The following is a 21,184-nucleotide window of genomic DNA, read 5'->3' on the forward strand; positions in this document are numbered from 1 at the left end:
TTTGATATACTCTGAGGTCCATAGAGGGCAGTGTAGTAAGAGCACACTGTAGTGTCTTTTAAAAATATGCTGGAACTCTCTTTTGCTTAACCCTATATCTCTTTAGATTTATTTTTATTTTTTATAGTCATACTTAAAGGATACTTTAACCGCTTGCTGACCCAGCCTTTCTCTGACATGTGTTGCTTACAAGTAAAAATCTGTATTTGCGTGCTAGGAAATGACTTACAACACCATATATATATATATATATATATATATATATATATATATATATATATATATATATATATATATATATGTATGTATTTTAGCAGAAACCCTAGAGAATAAAAGGATGGTCATTGCAATATTTTATGTTACACTGTATTTGCAAAGCTGTATTTCAAACACAATTTGTTGGGGAAAAAATACATTATAATGAATTTTAAATAAAACCAACACAATAGTTACCCAATTTTTTTTTTTTTTGTATAATCTGAAAGATAATACATTTCTGAGTAAATTGATACCTAACATGTCATGCTTTAAAATTGCACACGCTCGTGGAATGGGCGACGCTTTTACATTTTTTACAGGTTATCTATTTAGGATTACAGAGGAGTTCTTGCACTAGAATGATTGCCATCACTCTCATGATTGCAATGATAGCTCACATATGTAGTTTGAACACTGTTTACATATGTGGGTGTGACTTATGTATGCGCTCACTTCTGCTTCTGTGAGCACAGAGGGAAGGGGCACTTTCATTTTTTTTTTCTATTTATTTTACTTTTAATTTTTTTTTTTTTTTACACAGTCCCTTTGCATATATATATATATATATATATATATATATACAGTGGTGTGAAAAAGTGTTTGCCCCTTCCTCATTTCCTGTTCCTTTGCATGTTTGTCACACTTAAGTGTTTCGGAACATCAAACCAATTTAAACAATAGTCAAGGACAACACAAGTAAACACAAAATGCAATTTGTAAATGAAGGTGTTTATTATTAAAGGTGAAAAAAATCCAAACCATCATGGCCCTGTGTGAAAAAGTGATTGCCCCCTAAACCTAATAACTGGTTGGGCCACCCTTAGCAGCAACAACTGCAACCAAGCGTTTGCGATAACGTGCAATGAGGCTTTTACAGCGTCTTGGAGGAATTTTGGCCCACTCATCTTTGCAGAATTGTCCTAATTCAGTTACATTAGAGGGTTTTCGAGCATGAACGGCCTTTTTAAGGTCATACCACAACATCTCAATAGGATTCAGGTCAAGACTTTGGCTAGGCCACTCCAAAGTCTTCATTTTGTTTTTCTTCAGCCATTCGGTGGTGGACTTGCTGGTGTGTTTAGGATCATTGTCCTGCTGCAGAACCCAAGTTCGTTTCAGCTTGAGTACACGAACAGATGGTCGGACATTCTCCTTCAGGATCTCTTGGTAGACAGCAGAATTCATAGTTCCTTTTATCACGGCAAGTCTTCCAGGTCCTGAAGCAGCAAAACAGCCCCAGACCATCACACTATCACCACCATATTTTACTGTTGGTATAATGTTCTTTTTATGAAATGCAGTGTTCCTTCTACGCCAGATATACTTGGACACACACCTTCCAAAGAGTTCCACTTTTGTCTCATCGGTCCACAGAATGTTGTCCCAAAAGTCTTGGGGATCATCAAGATGTGTTGTGGAGAAATTGAGACGAGCTTTGATGTTCTTTTTGCTCAGCAGTGGTTTTCTCCTTGGAACTCTGCCATGCAGGCCATTTTTGCCCAGTCTTTTCCTGATGGTGGAGGCATGAACGCTGACCTTAACTGAGGCAAGTGAAGCCTGCAGTTCCTTGGACGTTGTTGTGGGGTCTTTTGTGACCTCTTGGATGAGTCATCGCTGCGCTCTTGGGGTAATTTTGGGCGGCCGGCCACTCCTGGGAAGGTTCACCACTGTTCCATGTCTTCGTCATTTGTGGATAATGGCTCTCACTGTGGTTCGCTGGATTCCCAAAGCTTTGGAAATGGCTTTATAACCCTTTCCAGACTGATAGATCTCAATTACTTTCTTTCTCAATTGTTCCTGAATTTCTTTGGGTCTCGGCATGATGTGTAGCTTTTAAGGATCTTCTGGTGGACCTTACTGTGTCAAGCAGCTCCTATTTAAGCGATGCCTTGATTGTGAACAGGTGTGGCAATAATCAGGCCTGGGTGTGGCTAGAGAAATTGAACTCAGGTGTGGACAACCACAGTTATAGTATGTTTTAACAAGGGGGGCAATCACTTTTTCACACAGGGCCATGATGGTTTGGATTTTTTTTCACCTTTAATAATAAACACCTTCATTTACAAATTGCATTTTGTGTTTACTTGTGTTGTCCTTGACTATTGTTTAAATTGGTTTGATGTTCCGAAACACTTAAGTGTGACAAACATGCAAAGGAACAGGAAATGAGGAAGGGGGCAAACACTTTTTCACACCACTGTATATATATATATATATATATATATATATATATATATATATTTTTTTTTTTTTTACAGTATATGTCGCTGGTAATAGAATATGTCACTGGTAATAGAAATAAGCTTGACATGTCCTCTTTTTTGAGAGATCTGGGGTCAAAAGGACTCCAGATCTCTCATTTACCTTGAAAGGGAAAATAGAGGTCCCTCCTGTTCTCCAAGGGCATATAGTCAAGTAGGGGCCCTCTTGCCCTCACTCAACATTCTGCCCAGCAAACTGCCACATATGACTGTTTCTGGGTTTAACGGATGGCTCTGGTAAACTCGAAAACAACCGGGAAGCGCTGCCTATAAAAGTAATCTTGCGGTGAATCCACCACTGGGATCACTTTTATCAAAACGCTGCCCACCTAACGAAAAAAAAGATACCAGGGTTATGGAATCTAGGTGCAGCCATGACGCTGGTATTTAAAGTAAAAAACATGACGTACATTTATAGTTAGGCGGTCGACAAGTGGATTTATTGAAGGATAATTCCATAATGTTCCACATCTGAATATACAGTATATTGATAAATCAGATAAGGATATTTCTGCACTGAATAGTATAAATACTTTTATCCATTGCGGTTTTCTTCTGAATCGTACCTAGTTCCTGGCAAATAGTGTTCAGCAGTGTGTGTATAAAGCTAACTGGTGGTGTTCATTTTCAACTTTGAGGTGACAGACATCTAGTTAAGCATTCTGTTAAAACACTTACATTATGTGCTGTAGGCTTTCATATCACAGCTTGTTAATAACAGGAGATGGGAACAACTATATTTAACCCACAGCACAGAGAACTTTGGTGCTTAAAGGATTAGAGAAGAGCAGAGCCTGGCGCTATGGAGGAATGTTCCACAGATGCACTATTTCATTTTCACCTTCTATTTAAAATCTACAAGTTCCCTCAAAGTGGGGAAGAAAATTTAATAAAGTCAAGACTGAAGAAAGGTATAAATGTTATATTTTAAAATTGCTTAGAATTTTCTTTTATTAACCACTACAGCCCCGGACCAATAAACACCTTAAGGACCAGAGGTCTTTTTCCAACTTTGCACTGTGCTGCTTTAACTGGTAATTGCGCGGTCATGCAATATTGCACCCAAACTAAATTTGCGTCCTTTTCTTCCCACAAATAGAGCTTTCTTTTGATGGTATTTGATTGCCTCTGCGATTTTTATTTTTTGCGATATAAATGGAAAAAGAGCGAAAATTTTGAAAAAAAAAGATATTTTCTTCTCTTTGTTATAAGAAAAATCGAATAAACTAAATTTTAGTCATACATTGAGGGCAAAATTTATTCAGCCACATGTCTTTAGTAAAAAAAATGTCAATAAGCATATATTTTTTGGTTTGCGCAAAAGTTATAGCGTCTACAAACTAGAGTACATTTTCTGGAATTTACACAGCTTTTAATTTATGACTGCCTATCTCATTTCTTGAGGTGCTAAAATGGCAGGGCAGTACAAACCCCCCCAAATGACCCCATTTTGGAAAGTAGACACCCCAAGGAAATTGCTGATGGGTATGTTGAGCCCATTGAATATTTTTTTTTTGTCCTAAGGGATTGAATAATGACAAAAAAAAAAAATTACAAAAAGTTGTCACTAAATGATATATTGCTCACACATGCCATGGTTATATGTGGAATTGCACCCCAAAATATATTCCGCTACTTCTCCTGAGTATGGGGATACCACATGTGTGGGACTTTTTGGGAGTCTAGTCGCGCACGGCACCCAGAAAACCAATCACCACCTTCAGGATTTCTAAGGGTGCAAATTTTTGATTTCACTCCTCACTACCTATCACAGTTTCGAAGGCCATAAAATGCCAAAATAGCACAAAAGCCCCCAAAATGACCCCATTTTGGAAAGTAGACACCCCAAGCTATTTACTGAGAGGCATATTGAGTCCATGGAATATTTTATATTTTGCCACAAGTTGCGGGAATATTACAAACTTTTTTTTTTTGCACAACGTTGTCACTAAATGATATATTGCTCACACATGCTATGGGCATATGTGAAATGACACCCCAAAATACATTCTGCTGCTTCTCCTGAGTACAGGGATACCACATGTGTGGGACTTTTTGGGAGCCTAGCCACGTACGGGACCCCGAAATCCAAGCACCGCCTTCAGAATTTCTGAGGGCATACATTTTTTATTTTACTCCTCCTACCTATCACTACCTATCACAGTTTTGAAGGCCATAAAATGCCAAAATGGCACAAAACCCCCCAAATGACCCCATTTTGGAAAGTAGACACCCCAAGATATTTTCTGAGGGCCATGTTGAGACCATTGAATATTTTTTTTTGTCCCAAGGGATTGAATAATGACAAAAAATAAAAAAAAAATGTTTTTTTACAAAAAGTTGTCACTAAATGATATATTGCTCACACATGCCATAGTTATATGTGGAATTGCACCCCAAAATATATTCCGCTACTTCTCCCGAGTATGGGGATACCACATGTGTGGGACTTTTTGGGAGTCTAGTCGCGCACGGCACCCCAAAAACCAATCACCACCTTCAGGATTTCTAAGGGTGCAAATTTTTGATTTCAAGCAGACAGGAATAGTCAGGGACACGCCAAAAGGTCAGGATCACAGGCAAACAGGTATAGTCAAGGACATGCCAAAGTCGGTAACGGAACAACAGAAGAGCACACGGCAGGTAACAGGAAGCTAAACACACAAAGGAATACACAATAGTTGATGAGCACTGTTGGCTTGCAGTGCACAGGTTAATATAAGGATCCCTGATAGGGTCTGGGTTGGAGCCATGCTTAGAGGAGAGGTTATAAAAACCACCAGGTGGAAGTGGCTGGCCTCTAGCCTGAACACATGAGGGGAGGTAAGCAAACAGGAAGATCACTGCATAACCATGACACGGACTTTCCGTCTGACAATTCGGTCATGTGTGGGCTCCAGCGGACTTTTTCCTCCCCAAAGTCTGGCGAACCTAGAAATAAAACATGTTTTAAATCTTCCAGTCGAAAGTCCGCCAGACCCAGTGCGATCATATCGTGCTGGTTCTCGGCTACAGGGTACTGTACACCAAGCCCTTAGGTCTCGTATGGATTTTCAGGGGAACTCCTACGCTGAAAAAACGGCGTGAGGGTCCCCCCAAAGTCCATCCCAGACCCTTATCCAAGCACGCAGCCTGGACAGTCAGGAAAGGGGGTGAGGATGAGCGAGCACCCCCCCCTTCTGAACCGTACTATTGTAATTTAAAAAACATATATATATATATATATATATATATATATATATATATTTTTTTTTGCATTTAAGTCCAAATATGGAATCTGAGGTCTTTTTGACCCCAGATCTCATATTTAAGAGGTCCTGTCTTGCTTTTTTCTATTACAAGGGATGTTTACATTCTTTGTAATAGGAATAAAAGTAACACAATTTTTTTAAAACAGTGTAAAAGTAAAAAATAAAAGGTAAAATAAATACAAAAATTAGTTTTTTAAACGCGCCCCATCCCGACAGGCTTGGAGATTTTTAAGGGTAAAAGTTTGTCGCCATTCCACGAGGGTAAAAGTTTATCGCCATTCCACGAGCAGGCGCAATTTTGAAGTGTCACATGTTGTGTATCAATTTACTCACCGTAAAATTATCTTTCACAATATAAAAAAAAATGGGCTAACTTTACTGTTATTTTATTTTTTAATACAAAAATGTATATATTTAAAAAAAAAAGTGTGCTTGTAAGACCGCTACGCAAATACGATGTGATAGAAAGTATTGCAATGACCGTCATTTTATTCTCTAGGATGTTAGAAATTTTTTTTTAATGTTTGGGGGTTCTAAGTAATTTTTTAGCAAAAAAAAAAACAAAAAAATGTTTTTAACTTGTAAACACCACATCTAAAAAAGAGGCCTGGTCTTAAAGTGATTAAGAAGGATGGAGCGGCCTTCAAAGTAAAACAACGTCAGTTTATTCATTGCTAAATACATCTTATTTTCAAGTTGGGGTTCTCACAGAAATAGAACTAGAGACTACAATTTACAGACGTACAAGGGGGTCTTCAAAAAGTTTCAGCAATTTTAGATTTTTCAGAGTTTGGCTGATGGCATTAAAAAGTTGGTACAACACTGGGAAAAATGCAAGGAAAGTGACTATGCAGAACATGTGAAGTCAGTTGTTTTTGAAATCCTTAATAAAAAATGTAAAAAAGTTTGGAAACTTTTTAAGGAACCTTTGTATTATGTTGTGGCTGTGTTCAAATAAATGTGCAAATCTATGAACCTAAAAATCTAAAATGTTAGAAACAGTTTTTATTGAGATGTTTATTGCTTACTAGCTGGATAGAGTACTAGGATGTGCTATGCACAGTTAATTATTACAGGCATTTATGATGTAAAATAATTTTGCTTTAGGAATCATACACTTGCATAATGTCTTCATGGAATCCTGGAATCCTTAATATATATATATATATATATATATATATATATATATATATATATATGTATATATATATATATATATATATATATATATATATATATTTATATATATTTATTTAAAACCAATAACTATTTACTGAAAAGTTCATAATTTTTATACTCTATCATTCATAGATTTTTATATGCAGTGATCTGTTTATGTATTATTATTAAGTTCTTATATTCGTCGTCATGCTATGACATAACAAACAAATAATGATACTGTTTTCTATTTAATAAGTCAAAGGTTGAATCAAAAGTATAGTTACTTTGCAAAGGTTAAATCGTTTTCTGGTATTTGCTAATTGGTTATTTTCTGCAGTTTCAATTGCAGAGATGCTAGTGACCTCCATAAATGCAGTAATCTTCCCTTCAAGAAGTTCTCTCCCTGGAAGCTTGTTATTAGTAATAATTTAACCACCCATTTTTCATTAGGGTCCCATGTGATTTCAATGAACCTACAAAGTGCTAGTTAAGACGTTCAGATCACATTCATGCTACCCATAATTAGGTCCATATAGAGAAACGGGGTAAGCACACTTTAATCTTCTATTCTTTATTTCTTTCAAGTGTCATTTTCCATAGGAACATTAACAAGAATGTTAGGCAGGAATACTTCTCCAATTTATTACATAAGTAAGATCATTCCCAATACATAACAAAGTCCATATGGCCAGACTTTGATGTGTACTTAGGTCTCCATTTGGGATTCATGATTTGTACTTCTGAATCTGATTTCTATAAGACATGGGTTTTCTTCAGTGGCCTGACCTGGTACAAACACATTATGGATTAATGCAGCAATAAATTATAATGGCATACAATCTCCCTGTGTGATTTACTCTCACGGCAATAATGTGTTAAAGCTTTAAAAAATACAGGTACTATATTTTACATTTGCACCTTAAAAATAAAGGCTGTTATAAAGTTAAAAGGCCAGTCCACCCAAAATGCATTCTTCAGTGTTTTACAGAAGTTGGAGAGGTAAAATACTTAATGATTTCCTATATTAGTTTAAGAATTCAGTCAAGAGAGCTCTGCTACCCTGAATTCCTACTTTTAAACACACATTTTAAAGGGTACCCACACTCCCTGCTGGATTATTAATATTTGGAGAAACAATGGATGTGGAATCACTTGCTGGCCATACATTATGCAATTTCCAGGCACAATTTTCCTTTAGATTTACCAAAACCATATAATAGGAGGTCAAACCTAAACACTTACAATTTGTATGTGTAGCACTACCCCCGTAGGAGCCGCTCAGGCTAGTTCAGTCTGTTACTCTGCCCTTCAACCCCAAGAAGTGTCTCAGCCCCTACTGGCACAACTAGACATGTGGTTAATGGAATAGCACAGTAATGACACACAGACACAGTTGAAACTGTTAAAGCTCTCTCAAATTTAACAGCCAAGACCTGGTTGAAACAGTTTCTTTCTTTTTTTTGTTTTCAAACAATTTTATTAAGAGTAACAAAATTACTGTAGAGAAGAATAAATGACATCAGTCAATATAACAGGTATAACATCGAGCTACTGATAGGTGGCAGTTAATTATGTCGAAAGTCCAGATCGTAACCTGCCAAAATGGCGTCTGGCTTGATGAATGATAAGAGATTTTATTCTGACAGTTTACGACAATCATGAAGGATATTCCTATTAACCAAAAAAAATCAGTAAAAAGAAATTGAAACAACTTATCTAATTTCGGTCAGTCTTTAAGTCTGAACAAGAACCAAGGGTTCCATTTAGCCACAGATATGGGGATAGAATCCTGTAGGGTATGACATTTTTTTTGGCTATCATCATGTGGTCTATACGTGACATAACTTGTGCAAATGAAACCGAGGATGTCTTCAAATGTAACGCAATGGCCCATTGCATGGCAATACAGGCTGAATGGATCAATCTCATCAAGGGTTTGGGAGTATCAGGTAGACTTTGAAATAGGAGACAGCGCTGGTGAGTCAGGGTTATGGATCCCCCTGCTAATTTTTCCATCAATTTTAGTACCTCTTTCCAGGTGGGTTGTAATTTTTCACAGTCCCAAAATAGGTGCACAGCACCTAAAGAACATAGGGGAGGCCTGCGGATAAATTTTACTCAGGCGCAAGTTTTTTTTTTTAGCTACGTTTTCATATTTACAAACTCGTTATCATATACTGGACAGGGAATACTAGCACTTCCATAATTTCTTTCAACAGCACTATACCAGCCCCCCATCAGATTCTAAAACACTCTTTGAGGTCTTATGCCACACACCCCCCCTTCAAAAAGGCCTTATTTCGGGAGTTTATAAAACACTAGAATCAGTGAATGAGAAACCCACATTGAAATATAGATCCCAATGGGAGCAGGAACTCAATCTGGAGCAGGGGGACCTGGACTGGGTGAAAGGCTGGCAAAACATGTGCAGATGTACAAAATCGCTATCAGTCAGGGAGACTGCTATTAAACTAATGACGCGGTGGTATTACACCGACAGCATGACAGAGGCATGTATACATGCCACTGCACTAGGCTGTACCACCTTCTCACGCACTGGTCCAAGTGGCTTTCCCACTCCTTCAGCTGGGGCCTTCAGTTCTTGTACCAGGCATTGATAGATGTATCTCAATATGGGGTGCACATTTTCAGTTGAAGTGTCTGGCTCCAGAACAAGAGGTATCAACAGACTTCTGACAAGATCAGTGTTGGTCCCTATGATGAGATAACTCTTACTGGCCCCCGGTGGGCATAGACAGACCACTGCCAAAGTGTCAAAGGTCATAGCTTTCTCAGCCAAGGAGGGATCAAAGTTCAGCTTGAGTGGTAGATAGCCATCATAGGGGAGGTTCTGAGTCCCAATACCCCATATCTTCAGCTCTTCCAACTTCTGCAATGGCAGGTGCTTGAGATGCCTGTCATATAAGTCTCTATAGAGAAGGGTAACTTGGTCTCCAGATCCAGAAGAGCCTTGGTGTAGATTCCCTCTACTTGGATGGGGACAATAGAAGAAGGTCCCACCAGCTTTTCAGGGAACTTGGAGGAAGTGATGGCCTTGGCCTGTCCGGTAGCTTGTATCCGTGCTCCTTTCTTGCAGAAATTCTGATCCAGCTTAAGTCTACACTGAGTTCTGGAAGTCTGGTGTGCACTGACTCTCTGCCTCTGGGCAGCATGTGTCAAAGGAAAGAAGACACTGGTTTCAGAGACAACATCAGGAGCCCTCTGCAAAGGTTTGGACTTACACTGCCGTCTCTTTGTGTAGTTTTTGGAGCTGCTCCCAGCTGGCTCCTTCACTGTGGCCCTCTGAAGTTTCCCGTCGGCTTCTGGCGCTGTGCTTTAGGCTTTGCTGGGCTTGGACACACCCGTCCGTAATGTCCCTCTCCTCCACAGTTGAAGCATACTTCATTGTTCATTGGCTTCTTGGCAGAGGTAGTAGGTGGGATCAGAGGCACACTTGCCACTGTAACACTCTCATTGAGTGTCTTTGTGATTTTCTCCACCAGCAAGGTCATCATCTCCATTATGTGTGCCACCTGGGACTTCAGGGCAGCTATTTCAGAGTTATGCTCCACTGCCCCCACAGACCTGACTTCAGCCAGAGGAGCAGAAGTTGGACGGACAGCTACTCGCTTGTCATCGAACATGGCCTCCTCTTCTCTCACTACTTTGATGAGCTCAGGATATTTTAGGAACATAACACCCGCAGAAGTCTTCAGCTGAAACCAGACTGGGTCAGAGCATAGGGCCCCCTTTAGAATTTGCTGTATTCTGGCCTGGTCTATGGCAGAAGACATCATCCTTTTTTTAGCATGATCTGGTATAGCATCTTGTTTAGCCATCTAATGTATTCAGACAGATGTTCACCTTGGTGTTGAAGTGCATGCTTGAATTGATAGACCAATTTCTCTGTCCGTCCAAGCTCCTCCTGTAACATGGCTAGGTAATCATAAGCCATACAGGTCGTGTTGTTGAATCTCAAGCCTCTTGCAGCAGCTCCTTGCAAACTCCCACTGATGCGCTACTCCTTTTAGGCCTCTGTCAGGTCCCACTCTTCTAGTGCCTGCATAGCCTGTTCCATCCAGACTTCATATTCTTCCTCTCCAGTGGGCACTGGCTGTTTTCCCAAGAAGATCCTCAGCTTCCAATATCCAGTCCCAGAACACACTGGATTACCCTTTTGGCATTTTGATACAAATTCTCCCATGGCGGTGAGAAATTCTAGCCCGATCATGGCCAGGGGTGACGGGGAGGGAACTTCTCCTACAATTGACTCAGCTTGACTGGAACTGATAGGACCCTCGTATGGAACCTTCAGATGGATTATACAAAGCTCTGTCCTGTTTGTTAATTGCACCATGACACCTTTGAAGCTTTCAGGGACTCCTTGTTTCCACTCTAAGCCCTTGTACACACGGTCAGACATTCCGACGGAAAATGTCCGATCGGACAGTGTTGTCGGATAATCCGACTGTGTGTGGGCTCCATCGGACTGTTTCCATCGGAATATCCGACGGACAAAGTTTTAGAGCTGGGCTCTAAAACTTTCCGACAACATGATCCGATCGGACTTTGTGTGTAGAGAATTCCGATCGGACAAAGTGCCACACATGCTCAGATCAAATTCCTAGACCAAAGCTATTGGCTACTAGCCTGAACGTAGTCCTGTCGTAACGAAATAACGTTGTCACGTTACGTACGATGGGATTTTCCAACAACTTTGTCCGACCATGTGTATGCAACACCAGTTTCGGACAAATTTTGTCGGACAAAATCTGATGGATTTTGTTGTCGGAATGTCCGACCGTGTGTACAAGGGCTAACAGTGCATATGAGTAAGCGCTAGTCTTAGCGTGAAACGCGCCAGCTTTTGTTTTATATTTTTCCCTTTGCTGTTGTTATTTGTGTGATGTGAGGCTTTTCATTTTGAAAAAATAAAGGCACTTTTTACTTTTCATCTTATCCGGAGTGCGGCTGTCCAGAGTTTGTTCATCCTTCATCTAACAGTGCATAGGTGCGGGAGATTCCATGGTCTTAACTGACAGCAATTACCCCCACCTTCCTGTCTGGGGACAACGTCTTCACTGCTTGGCTGATTTTCTCCTCAGCCCAGGCCTCCCAGGGAGCTCGATCAACATGCTTGAGCTCCCTGAGGACACCTTCTTCTTTGCACCACTGGATCACAGCAGTGGGGACCATTCTGGTGTTTGTAGGGGTGCTCTCTAGGGGAGTTGATTGCAGAGTAGTGCTAAGTATCCCGGATGAGCCGCAACATGTAGCACTTTCCCGTAGGAGCCGCTTAAGTTTGTTCAGTCCAATACGCTGCCCTTCAACCCCAAGAAGTGTCTTAGCCCCTACTGGCACACCTAGCAATGAGGTTAATGTAATAGCTCAGTAACGACACACAGACACAGTTGAAACTGTTAAAGTTCTCTCAAATTTACTTAGTCAAGAGAAAGGGCTTAAAAGGATATTGGTCAGCCAAATCGTAGATAAACAGCCAATACCTGATTAAACTGTTTCTTTAAAGCAGTAGATTAACAATCAGCAATGACAAATAAATGATACCAACATGTACAGTAATAAACAGTAACAGGTAAGTTCCTTAAGAAAGCTATTGAATGCTGTAGGTATTACTACTGCTAAAGGGGAACCCCAGTCCAACCTATAACATATTTAGTTCTACTGAGAGGGGCAAAATAATATAGATATCTGTAACGTATCCCCTTTAAGAGCAATTAAACAGTAGTGTTCAAAGTGCAAGGACTTGCTAACTTCACCGGCAAGTTGGAGCTCATAAACAAGAATTGCTTAATGTGGTAAAGTAGTGATGAACCAGGCAAAATAGTTTATCCTGTCTTATTGTAATCATCTGTGTGATCAAGATACAAGTTGTCTGTGCACACTGTTCAGAGTGTGATAAGTATGAAAGGTAATAGTAATCTGTGGCCAAAGGCCCCTCACAAATCCTGACACCATTCGGCAGTCCCCTGAATCTCCTTGCAATCTGCTGACTCAGGAAGAGGGTGATGTTTGTACCCCTGGACTGGAAACGGGGACTGGAACTGTAGGCCATGTATCGCATGATATGCGGCAATCCCCTCTCACAGTGGCAAGATGGTGTCCACATGAAGGGATCCAGGAAGCAAGAGAGTCTGGGCCTGTTCTTCAAATTAATTTATTGTCTCCCCCATAATTTGCCTCTCTTTCTGTTGTGCAGGCTTGGATTTGTAGTCCCACCCTTTTACGAGCAAAAGGAGCCATCTGGTGATGAGACTTCATGTCCCATGGTCCCTCGCTGCTGCTCCCTGATGATTGGCTCTCCCTCTCTGCCAATCGAGAGACAGGGAATAGAGAAGAGTAGGTGGATTCCTGTGTGTGAGTACTGCTCTCCACACAGGGAAGACAAGAGGGAGGGGGAGAAATCCCCTGCAGGGACTGACAGGCTCGTTCTCCCTCTGTGAGCCTGTGAAAGTCTCTAGCATGGTGGCTGCTGGCAGTGGTGGCGGGCGGTGCAGGGCTGTGGGTGACAGAGTGGCCCCCACTACATATGCAATCAGGCAGGCCCTTGCACTACATAGTTGAAGGTAAAGCTGGCCAGCCTAAAGGGGAGGAGGGACACCCAAAACTCTAAGGTGGGTGGGACCATAGTAAAGAAAAATTTAGATCGTATTATTGGACTACTCAAGAGGCATTAACCACTTGCCGACCGCCGCACGACGATGTACGTCGACAGAATGGCACGGGCAGGCATAAGGGCTTACATGTACGTCCTTGCCTGCCCGCGGGTCGGGGGCCCGATCGGGCCCCCGCCCGGTGCCTGCGGCGGTCGGTATTCGTTCGGGAGCGATCCCGGACGACGGGACGGCCATTCATTCATGGCCACCCCCTCGCGATCGCTCCCGACGAATGAAAATGTCCCGTGACATCACTTCCTCTCCTGTAATGTAAACACAGGAGAGGAAGTGATGTATTCTCTCCTCCGTGTCGGTATTTTTCATTCCGGCACCGAGGAGAGAGCATCGGTGAGTTGCACAAGCACTACACTACACAGTAGAACATGCCAGGCACACTCACACCCCCTCTTTACCCCCCGATCACCCCCCAATTACCCCTGCCCCCCCAGTCACAGTGACACCAATTGCTTTTTTTTTTTTTTTGCATTGGTGTCATTTGTGACTGTAATAACTGTTAGGGCAGTTAGGGTTAGCCCCGTTTAGTTCTAATGTGCCCCCCTAACCCCCCCAATAAAGGTTTAACCCCGTGATCACCCCCCCTCGCCAGTATCACTAAGGCTGGGTTCACATTGCAGCGGTTTATGAGAACGAATGTGATTCGCACCGCACTGCAGTGCAAATCACATCCGATCTCTGTGCGATTCGAGTTCAGCCATACAGATAGTATGGCTGAATTCGTGTCGCACCCGCCGCAAATTCGCACGGGACCCTTTTTTTGGCCCACAGCAGAATCGGATCGCATGGGTGTTCACACCATGCGATCCGAGTTTGCAGATCGCACTGCGATATGCGAACTGATCTGGGGGTGTCATTAACATTTCACTGACGCTCCCAGCAGTTCGCATAGGGCAGTGTGAACTGCCGCCGGGAGGCATGCGATGCGGGAACCCGCCGCGGATTCGTGGCGTTCCCGCATCGCTCCAGTGTGAACCCAGCCTAATAAGCGATCATTTTTCTGATCGCTGTATTAGTGTCACAGGTGACGCTAGTTAGGCAGGTAGGTATTTAGGTTCGCCGCAGCTTTTTATAGCGCCAGGGACCCCCATATACTACCGCATAAAGCCCCCTGATTTCCCCCTAGTTAACCCTTTCACCAGTGATCACCATATAACTGTTACAGGTGACGCTGGTTGGTTAGTTATTTTTTTATAGTTTCAGGGCACCCGCCATTTATTACCTAATAAAGGTTTAACCCCCTGATCACCCGGCGGGTGTCATTTGTGACTGTAATAACTGTTAGGGCAGTTAGGGTTAGCCCCCTTTAGTTCTAAGGTACCCCCTAACCCCCCCAATAAAGGTTTAACCCCGTGATCACCCCCCGTCGCCAGTGTCACTAAGGCTGGGTTCACATTGCAGCGGTTTATGAGAACGGATGTGATTCGCACCGCACTGCAGTGCAAATCACATCCGATCTCTGTGCGATTCGAGTTCAGCCATACAGATAGTATGGCTGAATTCGTGTCGCACCCGCCGCACCCGCCGCAAACTCGCACGGGACCCTTTTTTTGGTCCGCAGCAGAATCGGATCGCATGGGTGTTCACACCATGCGATCCGAGTTTGCAGATCGCACTGCGATATGCGAACTGATCTGGGGGTGTCATTAACATTTCACTGACACTCCCAGCAGTTCGCATAGGGCAGTGTGAACTGCCGCCGGGAGGCATGTGATGCGGGAACCCGCCGCGCATTAGTGGCGTTCCCACATCGCTCCAGTGTGAACCCAGCCTAATAAGCGATCATTTTTCTGATCACTGTATTAGTGTCACAGGTGACGCTAGTTAGGCAGGTAGGTATTTAGGTTCGCCGCAGCTTTTTATAGCGCCAGGGACCCCCATATACTACCGCATAAAGCCCCCTGATTGCCCCCTAGTTAACCCTTTCACCAGTGATCACCATATAACTGTTACAGGTGACGCTGGTTGGTTAGTTATTTTTTTTATAGTTTCAGGGCACCCGCCATTTATTACCTAGTCTCACTAGTGTACCCCTAAATTTAGGGGTGTCTACTTTCCAAAATGGGGTCATTTGGGGGGGGGTTTGTGCCATCTTGGCATTTTATGGCCTTCAAAACTGTAACGCCCTTAGAAAGCCTGAAGGCGGTGCTTGGTTTTCGGGGCCCCGTACGCGGCTAGGCTTCCAAAAAGTCCCACATATGTGGTATCCCCGTACTCAGGAGAAGCAGCAGAATTTATTTTGGGGTGTCATTTCACATATGCCCATGGCATGCGTGAGCAATATATCATTTAGTGACAACTTTGTGAGAAAAAAAAAAAGTTTGTAATTTTCCCGCAACTTGTGGCAAAATATAAAATATTCCATGGACTCAACATGCCTCTCAGCAAATAGCTTGGGGTGTCTACTTTCTAAAATGGGGTCATTTGTGGGGGTTTTGTGCCATCTTGGCATTTTATGGCCTTCAAAACTGTAATAGGTAGTGAGGAGTGAAGTCAAATATTTACGCCCTTAGAAAACCTGAAGGCGGTTCTTGGTTTTCGGGGCCCCGTACGTGGCTAGGCTCCCAAAAAGTCCCACATATGTGGTATCCCCGTACTCAGGAGAAGCAGCAGAATTTTTTTTGGGGTGTCATTTCACATATGCCCATAGCATGTGTGAGCAATATATCATTTAGTGACAACTTTGTGAAAAAAAAATAAAAAAAAATTAAAGTTTGTAATTTTCCCGCAACTTGTGGCAAAATATAAAATATTCCATGGACTCAAAATGCCTCTCAGCAAATAGCTTGGGGTGTCTACTTTCTAAAATGGGGTCATTTGTGGGGGTTTTGTGCCATCTTGGCATTTTATGGCCTTCAAAACTGTAATAGGTAGTGAGAAGTGAAATCAAAAATTTACGCCCTTAGAAAGCCTGAAGGCGGTGCTTGGTTTTCGGGGCCCCGTACGCGGCTAGGCTCCCAAAAAGTCCCACATATGTGGTATCCCCGTACTCAGGAGAAGCAGCAGAATTTATTTTGGGGTGTCATTTCACATATGCCCATAGCATGTGTGAGCAATATATCATTTAGTGACAACTTTGTGTAAAAAAAAAATATATATATATTTTTTGTCATTATTCAATCGCTTGAGGCAAAAAAATAAAATATTCAATGGGCTCAACATGCCACTTATCAATTTCCTTAGGGTGTCTACTTTCCAAAATGGGGTAATTTGGGGGGGTTTTGTACTGCCCTGCCATTTTAGCACCTCAAGAAATTAGATAGGCAGTCGTAAACTAAAAGCTGCGTAAATTCCAGAAAACGTACCTTAGTTTGTAGATGTGACAACTTTTGCGCAAACCAATAAATATACAATTATTGACTTTTTTTTTACCAAAGACATGTGGCTGAATACATTTTGGCCTAAATGTATGACTAAAATTGAGTTTATTGGATTTTTCTAATAACAAAAAGTAGAAAATATCATTTTTTTTCAAAATTTGCGGTCTTTTTACGTTTATATCGCAAAAAATAAAAATCGCAGAGGCAATCAAATACCATCAAAAGAAAGCTCTATTTGTGGGAAGAAAAGGACGCAAATTTTGTTTGGGTACAACATTGCATGACCGCGCAATTACCAGTTAAAGCAGCGCAGTGCCAAATTGTAAAAAGACCTCTGGTCATTTACCAGCAAAATGGTCCGGTCTGAAGGTGGTTAAAAAACAGAAGTTGACTTGCTCACCAAACTTTCCCATTTAACTCATAAAAAAAGATTACTTTTGCGCATTTTCCACTATTATTTTTTTTTCAGTAACTATAATAATTTTTCATTTGTCTTTTTGTTGATCTATCTGTCTTTGTAAAATAAAATATCTGTCAAGACATAAAATATGAACATTTACTTCAATACATTAGTCTTAATGTAACAAGTTTGTTTTCATTAGTCCCTTTTTGTATGATATATATTCAAGATACCTTATTAAAAATTCTTCATATATACAGTACAGTGTTGCTACCCTAGGACAGGAACAATGGTAATGGTAGGATCACTAGGGGAAAAAAAAACTGATAAAGCAAATTAATATAGCCACCACATCTAAGAACGGGTAAGTTACAACATATTTTTTGGGGGGGTTAGATACACTATAATAGAAGTATCAACTTTGAGTATTATCAATGCGATTTAGAAGACATTCATACGCACAAGCTTGGAGAATCATATCAGACATTTGCATGCCTGGTATGGAGTCATCAATAGTGAAATGATACTCGGTTACTATCAGCCATACCCCCCATAAGGGCCCAAGAGAAATTATGAATATTCCTCAGTACAATACAAATATTAGGAACAAAGTCAAATAAATGTAACAAAATATTAAATTACATTGGAGCCACTTGAAATGCTCAGCAATATTATCATTCTGATAACTAAAACAAGTTCATACTTTTCTGTCCAATTTTTGTGCATATCAGTACTTTGGAATGCCTGGAAACTAACAAAAAAAAATGTGCTTCATGTGCGTAATCAGTATTTCATGTTCTGCTGATATGCTCATGCTTCTGACCAAATTCATATTTAAATAAAGTTGGCTCCTTTCCATTCAGGATGCAGGTGTTTGGTCATCGAAGAGAAGGAAGATGATACTGTCCCTCCCTAAATAGTTGATAATGCTCAACCAGCCATATATCTACGCAAGTCTTCAACATTCAGACAGGAAACATTTGTAATAATGGAGATGGTACGCATTAGAATGCATTATGGTTTGAATGTCACTGTTTCTGTTTAATATTATTATGTTCTCAGATGAAGTGAAATGTTTTTTATGGAAGGAAATATATTTACTTATGATGACCTTTTTTTAATAATTCCACTGAACTATCAACAAAGAAACTCTAATAATGAAAATAATAAATTATGCTTACAATTAGAAACTGCTATGAATTGTATTTTCCAGTTTTGGAGAACTGTCCTTGGCTTGATAAAGTGATATCAGAATAGCTGCTATGTTTCAAAATGTACTGATTACTCGTTTCTTTTGTAAGAAGTTCACCTAAAGTTAAGGAATTCACTTCACTTCAAAAACACCTTATTATTTCAGTATATACACTGTAGATTAGCCATTCCTCTATTTATCACTTACTTTGAAAATAATCATCCTAGCTTTATTATTTTTGTGTAACAATGACAGAGTCTAGTAAGCAGAGAAACACTGGATATTTCCTAATTAGAGAAATGATGGTCCCTTTATTATATATATATATATATATATATATATATATATATATATATATTTTTTTTTTTTTTCAATTTCAAATTTTATATACAGATTGACATCACAACAAGGTCACATTAATCGGTTTGATGGGGAGGGAAGAAGGGGAGGGAGATAGGGGTAGGGATAAGGGGAAAAAAGGGGAGGGGAACAGGGGATACAGGGGGGTACATTTAGCATGGTCCGAGTGTGGACAACCATGTCAACAGGGAGGCATATCTACTTGTAATGGATGGTCCCTTTATTAATTCATTTTGTGTGTTTCCTCTACTGTAAAAAAAAGTTTAATATGTAATATGAATTCAATTAGGTCAGTTAAAGTGCCCATAACTTTAGACCTTATTTGGTGATATTTAGGATATGTATGAGCTGTCTGATTCTCCTACACATGCACTATTTACTAAATTATTGTTTGAATAGACAGGAAAATATGATAATACGAGCACATGATTCCTGTTTCAACACATTTGCTGTTGTTGTGCAAGTCTTCTTTTTGTCTTCAGAAAGGTAAATGATGTAGACGGTGCTGGAAATGCTGGGAAAAGGTCATCCAGTGCTCAGGGTAAAGATGCTAAGGGTCTGGACATCTTCTGCAGCTGGGATCACACTCTCAGCTGCCAATGCACTTCTACCAACATCACGGCAAAACAATTGGGTCTGCCAATTGGATTTCATATGAAGAGGCATCATAGGTCATAAGCATTACCAGGATTGTGAAAAACCTGGTACACACCAGTCTCTCAAAGGAGAACAATAATGCAGTGAACATAGTGCTATTTGGGGAGCAATGGATGCGACCACACTGCACTAACAGTGGTGTTCTGCTTTGTGTTATTGAACTGTTGTATAACACAAGTCAGACAGCTTAACAATAATTCAGAAGTAAAAAAACGTGAGACATCAGATCAGTATGTATTCTTTTTTCCGAATAACTTTGTAAAACTACAACATAAGCATAAACAAACATATGTGTTAGTACATTAAAACATTATACAGCAGCCTCACTCTATCAGTGAAAGTACTCACAGACAATTCCACCATTAGTCCAGGAATAGTTAAGAGCTCTACTTCATGCAGTCTGCTTGGATCAAGGAGCAATCATGAAATGAAGGAAATACAGTTCCAGGTTTAAAGGTTACTACCTTTCACTGTGAAGAAAATATCACTTCCTGTCAAGCTGTGGCAAAATAATAAATAACTCTGACCACTAGATGGCAGCAACGTGAAACTAACATTGCAGTATAATCTGTAACAGCACATATCACATATTACTATGAAAAATATGGCCAGAACACTCCCTGTCTGGCATAATTTATTATGTCACTACCTAAATAACTACTGCTATGCAAAAAAAAAAACATATAAACAGGAAAATTGAATCCTAGCTAGTCCGAGATCAAAACTATAATGTCAGTTACAGGTCTAAGATAAATTCTGGCTGTCTAATTTTTTACAGTCTTGGTCTCCACCTTTCTAACCTTGCCATCCCTGCTTGGTAGAGCACTGACAATAAGTCCTATGGGCCACCCATCCCTGCCCTCTTGGCTGTCCTTCAACAGAACAACATCACCCACTTTTACATTTGGGCGATCCTCAGTCCATTTCCTACAGCGTTGCAGATTTGACAGATACTCTCTCTTCCATTTTTTCCAAAAGGTGTCTGCCAAGCATTGTACTTGCTTCCATTGTTTCACATTAACTTGTGTTGTACTTATGGTTCCAGATGGAGCAGACAAATAGTTCACCTTTTGAGTCAACAACATTGCTGGGGTAAGGACCATAGTGTATCTGGGTCTGAGGACACAGGAACTATAGGCCTGGCATTCATAATAGCCATAACCTCTGCCATAAAGGTGCTTAAAGTCTCATGGGTCAAGTGAGCTGGTTTGGTTTGTAGCAACATAGCATCCAAGATTTGCCTGGCAATACCTAAAAGTCTCTCCTAGACACCACCCATATGTGAGGAGTGTGGAGGATTAAAGACCCATGTACATCCTCTGTCTTGGAGAAAGTCTTGCAATTGGGATTCGCTGTCACAAATTTTAAGTTCTTTGTAGGCTCCCAGAAAGTTTGTTCCTCTGTCATAACGGAGCAGTTTTGCTGGGCTACGAATTGAGCAAAATTTTCCTCAAGGCATTAATAAAGCTTGATGTTGACATGGCTTCAAGTAGCTCTATGTGTACAGCTTGAGTGGACAAGCAAGTGAAAAGAACTGCCCAACGTTTACTGTCCACACTGCCTCCTCTAGTGCGACGGGTTAAAACAAACCACAGACCAAATACATCTAAGCCTACATTGGTGAAAGGTGGTTGA

Source organism: Lithobates pipiens, unplaced genomic scaffold (assembly GCF_037356315.1).
Source record: "Lithobates pipiens isolate NorthernLeopardFrog02 unplaced genomic scaffold, aLitPip1_a1.2 Scaffold_8, whole genome shotgun sequence".
Taxonomy (NCBI): domain Eukaryota; kingdom Metazoa; phylum Chordata; class Amphibia; order Anura; family Ranidae; genus Lithobates; species Lithobates pipiens.